At 39.0% G+C, this 9929-nt stretch overlaps 1 protein-coding gene across 4 annotated transcripts in view; it reads right to left on the bottom strand.

Annotated features, from left to right (window-relative positions):
- Nucleotides 1-9929, bottom strand: part of LOC138177725 (olfactory receptor 51G2-like) — a 41251-nt gene that overhangs the window by 18299 nt on the left and 13023 nt on the right. For 3 of the 4 annotated variants that reach the window (XM_069108934.1, XM_069108932.1, XM_069108933.1), the window contains 2 exons: nucleotides 7808-7947; nucleotides 6949-7037 (listed from right to left, as the gene is read on the bottom strand). The gene's annotated coding sequence lies outside the window, so the exon portion shown is untranslated. Of the gene's footprint in view, nucleotides 1-6948; nucleotides 7269-7807; nucleotides 7948-9929 lie in introns of all 4 variants that reach the window. The other variant, XM_069108935.1, reaches the window with a different exon arrangement.

Genomic DNA, 9929 nt, shown 5'->3' with positions numbered 1-9929 from the left:
CTTCTTCTTCTTCTTCTTCTTCTTCTTCTTCTTCTTCTTCTTCTTCTTCTCTCTCTGTCTCTCTCAACTTTTAATCTGATTTCTGATCTCAATATTTAAATGAAATAGCTCTCTTCAAAATTACCAGTGACCTCTTAATTGAAAGAACTAATGCCTTTTCTCAATACTCAACCTTAAAATATTTTCAATATTTAGGTTTTTGTGACTCTGCTATCCCATGATTATCCTCCTACTTGTCAAAATAATCTTTCCATTTTTGCTGAGTTTTTTTTCATCTAGGTCATACATACTGACTTCGGGTGTCCCCCAAACCGTCCTTGGCCCTCTTTTCTTCCACTTCCATACCATTTCATTTAGTAATCTGATCAATTCTCATAGATTTGTTTATCATCTCTATCCAAATGATTCTTTTATCTATCTACCTAACCCAATTCTCTCTACTTAGCTGCATTGGGTATCACCAGCTACCTTTTTGATATTTACAATTAGATGTCCTATATGCGATTCAAACTCAGCTTATCCAAAACAGAGCATATTTTCACACCTCTCCAAAATTTTCCATTCCTCCAAATGTTTCTACTATTGTTGAAGACACCCCAATATCAGAATCATCCTTAAATCCTCACTCTTACTCAACCCATATATACTCTCTGTTGCCAAGTATTATCATTTCTAACTTCTCAGAGTCTTCTGCTCCCCACTCAAATAGCTACCAATACAGTTCAGGTTCCTGATCTCTTGCCTTAAAAATTGAACTCCATGCCATAAGTCTATTTCCACTCCCAGTCATCTTCTACCACGCTGCCAAAATGATTTTCAGCATAGGTCTGACCTATGACCACCTACTCCATAAACTCCAATGATTCCCTTTCACCTGAATGACGAGATATAAGTATAGATCTATTTAAGTTCTAAAACTCTTTACAACCTGACTCCTTTCTACCTTTCTAGTCTTATTATACATTTTTACCCTCCATAGATTCTATTATCTACATACACTGAACAGTATAGCATATTATCTTCAGTCTCTGTGTGTTTGGACTGTCTATACCTGGTTCCTGAAATATTCTCTCTCTTCCCCTTTACCTATTAGAATTCCTGGCTATCAGGACTCAACCCATACTCTATCTTTGGGACGAAGCATTTCCTGGTCTCCACTTCAACCTCCATCCCTCCCACCCCTGTCCCCAAGAGCTGTTAGTGCCTTCTCATCTGAGATTGCCTTCTATCTACTCAGTATCTATCTTGTATATTCCTAGGTATTTATGTGTTTCCTCTTCCATTACAATGTGAAGTCCTTGAGAGAAAAGACTCTTTGACTGCTATGTATCCCCAGTGCTTAGTACAGCAACAGGAACCTAGAAAGCTTTAATAAATATTAATTGACTGACAGACCCTCAGTATCACAGGTTTAACAAAGTTCATACACTCTACAACCTCCATCTTTATCATAGTGTGTGCTCAGGATATGAAAAGAAAAGAAGAAAGGTGGAGCGCCTTCCTCTTATATAAGGGAATACTGGCATATTAAATTCCCCCTAATTCTCACTTTAACAAAGAGGGAAAGGGAGGGAAAGTAATGCATCCAGGGAAATACTATTAAAATATTTCAACATATAAACAGAATTAAAAATAAATTATTCCTGTCACAATTTTGAAGTCCATATGGAAATAATCATGCCTAATTTACTTTTAATCCACAAAATCATCTCTTTTTTGTTTTCAAAACAACAACATTGGGAGCAGAAAGGATAGAACATAATGCTTTTTCTTGTTTCTTTCTGGGAATAGTTAAATTAAGAAAGAGTAGAAAAAGTCTTAGATAAATTTGGAGAATATTCATTACCCCCCCCCCAAATCTAACTCTCTTAACATGAGCAAAAATTAGGTACTTCTCTCACCAGACTTCAGTGGTTCAGCTTACCTCTGATAGATAAAGATTTCAAGATTACAAACTCATGACTTCATTCATTCCTTCTACATAAAAAGGAATGCATAAAACAGTGAGCTAAATTTACAGGCCTCTCTCTAGAAGACAGGAAGCTACTATTTCTGTTCCAAAAGGTTAAATCCTGGGAGGTTTTCCTCTGCCAACTTTACTAGTGAAGCTTATATAGTTCCTTGCTCTTATCCCAAGATTTAAAATGACTGAGAGGCTTTTCTTCTCCCTCCCAAATCTGCTTCCACCCCACTTTGAAAGTTTGGCACCTCCTCTGCACTATTCAATAATATTCAATATTGTCAACAGCCTCTTGGAGCTCCTTACTCAGTTTCTGCTTGAAGGAAAATTTCAATCCACTAACAGAATAAAATCAACAAGTGTTTATTAAGTACTTACTATGTTCTGGGTACTGATCTAAGTGTCAGGGATTTACAAACAAACAAAAACAGTCCCTGCTCTCAGGAAGCTAAGAGCTTAATGGGAGACACAACATGCAAACAATGATGGAACATATATTGTCTTCCTGGCTGTTCCATAAACAAGACACTTCACCTCTGGGCTCCAGACGTCTTTTCTGGATGCCCTCCATGCGTGGAACACTCTCCCTCCTCCAATCCAACTACTGACTTTCCTAGCTTCCTTTAAGTCCAAACTGAAATCTGATTTTCTACAGGAAGTCTTCCCTAAACCTGCTTAATTCTAGTGTTTTTTTCCCTTTTTATTATTTCTTATTTATCCCATATGTAGATTTTTTTATATATTTGTTTTTATGTTTCTTCCTTCGTTAGATTTTAAACTCCTTGGAGGCAGGGACTCTATATTACCTCTTTTTGTATCCCCAGTGTTTAGCATAGTGGTTAACACATACTAGACATTTAATAAACATATATGGGTTTATTGAGAAAATCTCAAAGGGAAGATACTAGGCTTAAATATAATCAGGAAAGGTATCTTGCAGGTGAGATTATAACTCAGACTTGGAGGGAAGCACAGATTTGAAGGTGAAGAAGGAGACCATTCCAAGAATGGGGAACAGTCAATGAAAAGTGTAGTAATGAAGTATCCTGAGTTTGGAGTGGCAAAGAGGACAGTTTCACTGGATCACAGAATATTGGAGGGGCATAAGGTGTAATACGAGTGGAAAGGTCGGGGTGGCCAGGTAGCACAGCAAGTAATAGCACCGGCCCATTGTCAGGATGACCTGGGTATCAAATCCGGGCTCAGACACTTAGCACCCACCCAGAAACACCTGGCCATGTAACCTTGAGCAAGTTACTTAACCCCAATTGCTTTAAAAAAAGAGTGGAAAGGTAGATAAGGGCCAGGTTATGAAGAACTTTGAAAGAAAGAAGATATTCTATTTGATCCTCTAAGTGATAAGGGAATCACTGAATTTCATTGAACAAGAGCGATGTCAGACTTGTGTTTTTGGAATATCAATTATTTTATTGGAGGATGAACTAGAGTAGAGAGGGACTTATGGAAGGTACAAAAATCAAGGCTATGTAATAGTCAAGATGTGAAATGATAAGAGCCTGCATTAAGGTGATGATAGCTCCATAGAAGAGAAGAGGACATATATGAGAGAAATTATGAAGATAGAAATGATAGAAGGCTGCCAAAAAATTGAATAGGAGAATGAAAGAGAATGAGAAATTGATAATGATATCTAGGTTGTGAGTACATATGACTGGGAGAATGATGGTAGCCTCAAAAGCAACAGAAAAATTCAGAAGAAGGGAGGAGTGGGGTGTGTGACTAAAGATAAATTCAGTTTTGACATGTCAAGTTCAAGATTTCTTAGGGACATGAAATTTTAGATGTTTCATAGACAGAGATGTGAAAATGGAGTTTAGGAGAGAGGTTACAACTGGACAAGTAAATATGAGATCATTTGAATGAAGATGATAATTGAATCCACAGGAGCTGACAAGATCAGAAAGCAAAATAACAGAGATGGAGAAGAGGGCCTAGAATGGAAACTTGGGGCACCTCTACAGTTATTGGATGTTAGTGCCTGGACATGAATGAAGATGTAGCTAAGAAGAATAAGGCACATCAGTCAGATGGGTAGAATAAGGAGAGAGTCCTGTCACAAAAACTTAGAAGAGAGTATCAAGCAGAATCAGGTGATGAATCATGTCTAAAGCTACCGATGTCAAGGATGAGAATTGAGAGGAGACCTTTAGATTTTGCAAAGTGGAGAAAAAAGTTTCAAATGATTGATGAAGATAGCAGTCAAACTGTAGGGAGTTAGGAAGAGAATGAGAGGAAGGAAGTGGAGATACTGGTTTTATATGCCCTTAACAGTTTAGTAACAAAAGGGAGGAAAAATATAGAGTGACAGCTAATAAGGATGGATAGATCAAATAAGCATTGTTTGAAGATTGGGAGAGATGTTTTACTATGCCACTGGTATACAAGGAGAGATTGAAGATTTGCGGAAAAGTGGGAATGGTAGAGGAGACTTTATTCTGAAAAATATGAAATAGAGTTGGTCATTTATGCAGGTAGAGAACCTTGTCAAGGAAAAGACTCACCTCTTACTTGAAACAGGGATAAAGGAGCACACAGTGGAAGTTATGTGAGATCTTCATCTAAGTGATATGAGATAAGGAAGAGGTGAGAAGAGAGCCCTCAGTGAATGGCTCCCCCTTTTTAAAAGTGAAATGTGAGGTAGGTTTCTCTGGTGAGATGGTGTGGGGTGGGGGCTAGGGGAGGTTTGAGGAGTGATGAAAAAGTTTGGGAAAGTTTCAATAATATATAAGATAGTGGGTTGATTAGGGAGGTGTAGAAGAATTGCTACCTGCAGTGAATTCCCAGTTGAGATTATTTAACACAAATCTGTAAGGAACCCAACCAGTATAGTTTCATAATTTTCTCCTGGTCTGTTCAGCAGCACATGAATAATACTAAAGAAAACAGATGGTGGGAGTAATCAAAGGTTGAGGTTTTGCAGGGAAAATATAGGTAAAAGGATAGAGGGCAAAGGATTTGAGGGAAGAGAACAGTGTTGAGATGAACTAGTTCCTGAATGTTAGTAGATTGTAGCCAGTGTAGAGTTGAGATATATTCCCAATCCTGAAATGTTCTCTTGTTACTCTATCTTACAGTCCAAACTCCTGCAGCTCCTCAGCTGTTTGTAGGGTTGTCCCTTCCTCTAACTGGAGTTGAAAAGCAGCTCTATTCAGCCTATCTTTTCCTTCCTTCCTTCCTTCCTTCCTTCCTTCCTTCCTTCCTTCCTTCCTTCCTTCCTTCCTTCCTTTCTTTCTTTCTTTCTTTCTTTCTTTCTTTCTTTCTTTCTTTCTTTCTTTCTTTCTTTCTTTCTTTTTTTCTTTCTCCTTCAAAAATATTTGCAATAACAAACATAAAATGTAGATCAATTTTCAGGGGATGTTCATCAGTTTTCATGAAATGATTTTCTTAACTCTGATTCACAAGCAAGAGGAAATTGGGACGTTCTTGCCCAGGGAGTAAATAACGGAGTCTCATCCTAACTGCCAAGCATATACCAAATCTGAGATTTCTCAGAGAATTACTCATTAATTAAATCCTTCTGGAGCCTACCACCCTAGACCAGCTCAGACATGTTGAAGTTTCCACCTACTTTTAGAAATAGACAAGGAAAGAAGTTTCTCAGATTTCTTTGTCCTATTCTGATCCTAACAGTCAGTACATTCTTCTTGATATCCAACTTTGATTATTCTTGCTAAAAGTATGCCCAGGGCACAAAGGCTCTCACATCTAGGGACTCTAGCATCCTTTTTCAGAAAATTGTCAACCATCCTTCTATCTACAATAGAGATAAAGAAGTTGAGATTCAAAGGCAGGTTAGGTTGCACAAATTAATGAACTACCATCCAAGTGTTAGACCTCTATACACACTTCAAAATATCAGTCCCCAAACTGAGGTTATCATCTCTTCCCTAAACCTCTTCCTCTATCTGACTTCACTAGTTGTATTTCTGGCACCACCCAGTCTCCCATGTTTGATGCCTTGGAGTTATTCTTGATTTCCTCCCTTGTCATCTTCCATCAATTACCAAACCCATTCACATAATTACAAATGATAGAAACTTGAAGGGACTTCAGAGGTCATTTAATCTAACTTGTACCTGACCAAGAATCTCTTTTATAAGAAAGTCTTCAGTGGCTCACTATTATCCTACTTGGTCTTGTAATACTAAACTTTCCCATATGATTTTGTGTTCTTCCCCTTCACAAAGCCTGTATTCTGACTAAACTTTACTATTGTAACCAAATAGTGCCTGTATTTTTCTTTCTCCATGCCTTTGCTTATGTTACTCACTTTACCTGGAAAGTCTTCCTTACCCACCTTTGCCCTTTAAACACCTACCTACCCTGAAAAATCTAAATGAAATGTCACCTCTTAAATGAAACCTAATTTAATCTTTTCTGTCAATTCATCCCTCTTCCCCCTAAGTCACATGGAATCTTTTACTTCTGGAATGCATTTGTCATGAAAAAAATAAAATTTTGAATTATATTTTCTGCTTTTTGCGTGTGTCCCTCTACTAGATGATATGTGTATATCTTTCTCTACTAAAAGTTCCCTTAAGGGAAGGGCAAAAATCTTATCTTAACTTTGCATTACCTACTTCCTTTAGCATAAAGTCCTATATACAATAGTATATAATAACTGATTGTTGAATTAATGAATTGTTGGGAATTTTTTTTTGTCTTATAACAAACCTTAATCTGCCAGTCTTAGTTACATCCATCCATCTCTCTGGTCATATTTCTACTGATAAATTGTCAGTGTCTCTCTAGTTTCAGACAATTCTAGCCAGATCTCAATCTAACATCTAGTCCAATCCCTTCTCTTTACAGTAGAGAAAACCAAGGTACAGAGAAGTTAAATAATTAGTCCAAGGCCACACAGATAGTACACATTGGAGAAAATATTTGAACCCAGATCATCTGAGTCTTGAGTCTTTCCACTGTACTAAGATTTCTATTTTTTATTGAATAAAGACCAGACTTACCCAAAGATGGAATATACATTAGGAGTATGGTATTGTTAGAGATATAACAATCTTCCAATAGACAGGGCCAGAAGATCTCCACCATGGGCCTGAAAGCATATTATTAGAAATTCATTTCTTTGGTCGAGTTATTGTCTTTTCCCTGCTCCCCCAAGGATGAGCAGTACATTCAGTTATTCCTTCTTCGGGACAAATAGCAGAAAGTAGTCTGAGGATTTCATTGAGGGTGGTGAATGAAGGGAATAATGAAATGAAGTAGGGGAGGAAGTAGATGCCATTTTCTTCACCCAATTCACCATTTTGCTGCTCTAGGTGTGGACCTGTGGAGTGAACAGGATGAACTAACTTCTTTTCTACCATCTCATGCTTGTTCCTCTACCCTCACTCTCTGGACATGGCCTGGATTTCACAGTGCTTTATAAAATAAGAAAACCTCCCTTTCCTCTAGGATATCATCTCTCCCTTCTCTTCCTTGTCTGCTCAACTCAACCCTCCTCTGAGGAGGCCAAGACCCTACATCACCCTAAAAGAGCCATAAGGTTCTTTAGGACTAAGATCAACCAAAATTGATATTGGATCTAGAGTTCATGCCATAGTAACTCCCTCCTCTTTTTTAGATTTCCCTTAGAAAGGACCTCCCAAATAATTCTCCCTAGATTCCTCTCCAGATCCCTCTTCTAGATCCCTCATTACAGGTCCTTCCATGTCTCCTGCATCAGTTGCCCTCAGAACTTTCCTCCTCATCCCACCCCTCTCCATCCCATGGACACCCCCATTTCCATCCTTGTTCTATGGGATGTTCCCAATGACTTTCTCTCCCAGACCCCCTTTACGCTAGTCAACCCATACAGTTACTCACCCCTTCCTGGTGACAGCAGCCTGTTTCTAAAGCTGAGATGTAGAGAAGGGCAGGGCACAGGCCTCTCAGAAGGGAGTATTTATATTCCAGCCCTGGCTTAGGACCGCGTCCAACTACAGTCAATCAGTCACTTGGGAATCCTGTACAGGACAGAAACCATCTGGTCTACATGTTAAAAAAAATGATAGGCTGGGCCAAGAATCTGGTGATATTTTGGAAACTGGAACTCCAGGAATAGAGGAAGATTTGGGTGGCAAGGGCCATGACAACGATAATCACTCTTATTCGAGAATTTTTATCTGAGGCTCTAGCCAGGGGTGGGGGTGGGGCAGGGAAGGAGTTGTTGAAGAGATGTATGTGAGGTCTGAATAGAATCAGAAGCCACTGATTCTGGATGGCTTCTTCGACTAAGTCCAAAGGGAAAAAAAAAACTGCTTGAAAAAAAAACAGGAAGGAATGAACTCAAGTGTACAGTTAGAGAGAGTGGCTTTGGTGAGAAGGGATATCTCTTCATCAGACACTGGGAATAAAGAAGGAAAGGATGGTAGTTGATATCAGAGGGTTGCAAAATGACAAGAAGAGGTTCTTTACTTGTAAAAGTCTCTATTTTCTCAATAAGGCATGAGGTAAGTTCTCTAGCTACGAGGGTTGATTGGGGTTGCGGGGTGGAGGCTACTCGTCAGAAGTGAAGATTTGAAACAGCTACTGAGGGGAGTAGGGTAGAGAATCAATCAGGTAGGCATGAAGCGATTGCTTTACTTTGACGAGAACACATCTGAGATTGCATAACCTAGACTTTTAAGGGGTGTAGTAAGCATTGAGAAATGAGCACCTTCCAATCCATTTGAAAGTCTGCAAGGAGAAAAAAAAGTAGCAGAAGATGGGTGTAGAGGAGGGGGTTGGTAAGGAATGAAAAGTAAAATGATACAGGAGCAAGGGACTTGAGAGTAGAGAAGAGTTTAGAATTGAATTGATTATATAAATGGTGGAGGGTGAGAAACCAGAGAATCAAAGTATACAGTATGGGGCTAGACTAGCCAGCCACTGAAGTCCTTCCCACCTCTCTGAACTTTTGTGTCCAGAGTGTGCAGCCACCCACTGAGGGATGTTAATAGCACCACATGGCCCCTGGAACCCCCTCACACTAAACAAACCTCACACATCATTTTTCTTCAAGTTTCAGTTCAGCTGTCTCCTCCTCTTGGAAACTTTCCTTGACAACAACAACAACAATAATAATAATAATAATGTCCCTCCCTATTTGCCACTTGTCATATGCTCCACTCCCAGGTAATCTATGATCTAGTGATACTGACTTTCTTACTGTTCTTTTCACTTGACCCTCCATTTCCAGACTCCATATCTCCCTGCAGCTAGGTGACCCAGTGTATAGAGTGTTGAGTCTGGAATCAGGAAAACCTGAATTTGAAACTGGCCTTTAAAATTACTAATTGTATGATCTTTTATGAGTCTCTTCACCTGTCTCCCTCAATTGCCTCAAGTATAAAATGGGGATAATAATAGCACCTACTTCCCAAGGTTGTTGTGAAGATCAAATGAAATATTTATAAAGTACTTAGTGCAATGCCTGACACATCATAGGAACTTAATAAATGCTTAGCCCCTTCCAGTCCCTTCCCCCTCCACCCCGTTTTGTGAAAATTCTGTATCAGATTGATCCTGAGCCTTTCAGCATCTAGTGACTTCAAGATTTGTTATCAGATATGACTCATGCCTGGAATTAAACAGAGCTAAGGAAGTTATTTCTTTCTGTTAAAATATTATCCTTACCTGTGCCTCAACTTGCCTTATTTTGTTCAACTCAAATCCCACTTTCTGCAACAGGCATTTTCAGTGCCCCTCCCCTCCTACTTGTGACTTCCTTCTAAGATTACTTTACATTTACCCTTTACATATCTTATATGTTGTCTCCCCAATTAGTGTGAGCTCCTAGAAGGCAGAGACTGTGTTTTTACCTTCTTGTGTATTCCCAGGACTTAGCAAAGTGGTTGGCACATAGGAAGTGATTGTTAAATGTTCATTTGCTGACCTCCCTAGCTGATCATGTTCTCCTTTTCCTAAAAATCCCTCTTCCTCAAGGACTCCTAGAACACTGTAACTT

The sequence above is a fragment of the Petaurus breviceps genome, unplaced genomic scaffold (assembly GCF_028583685.1).
Source record: "Petaurus breviceps papuanus isolate PSGF00001 unplaced genomic scaffold, PetGlider_PUasm1.0 90444, whole genome shotgun sequence".
NCBI lineage: Eukaryota > Metazoa > Chordata > Mammalia > Diprotodontia > Petauridae > Petaurus > Petaurus breviceps.
Note: the sequence above shows the minus strand (reverse complement) of the source record. Positions and strands in the feature narration are given on the sequence as shown.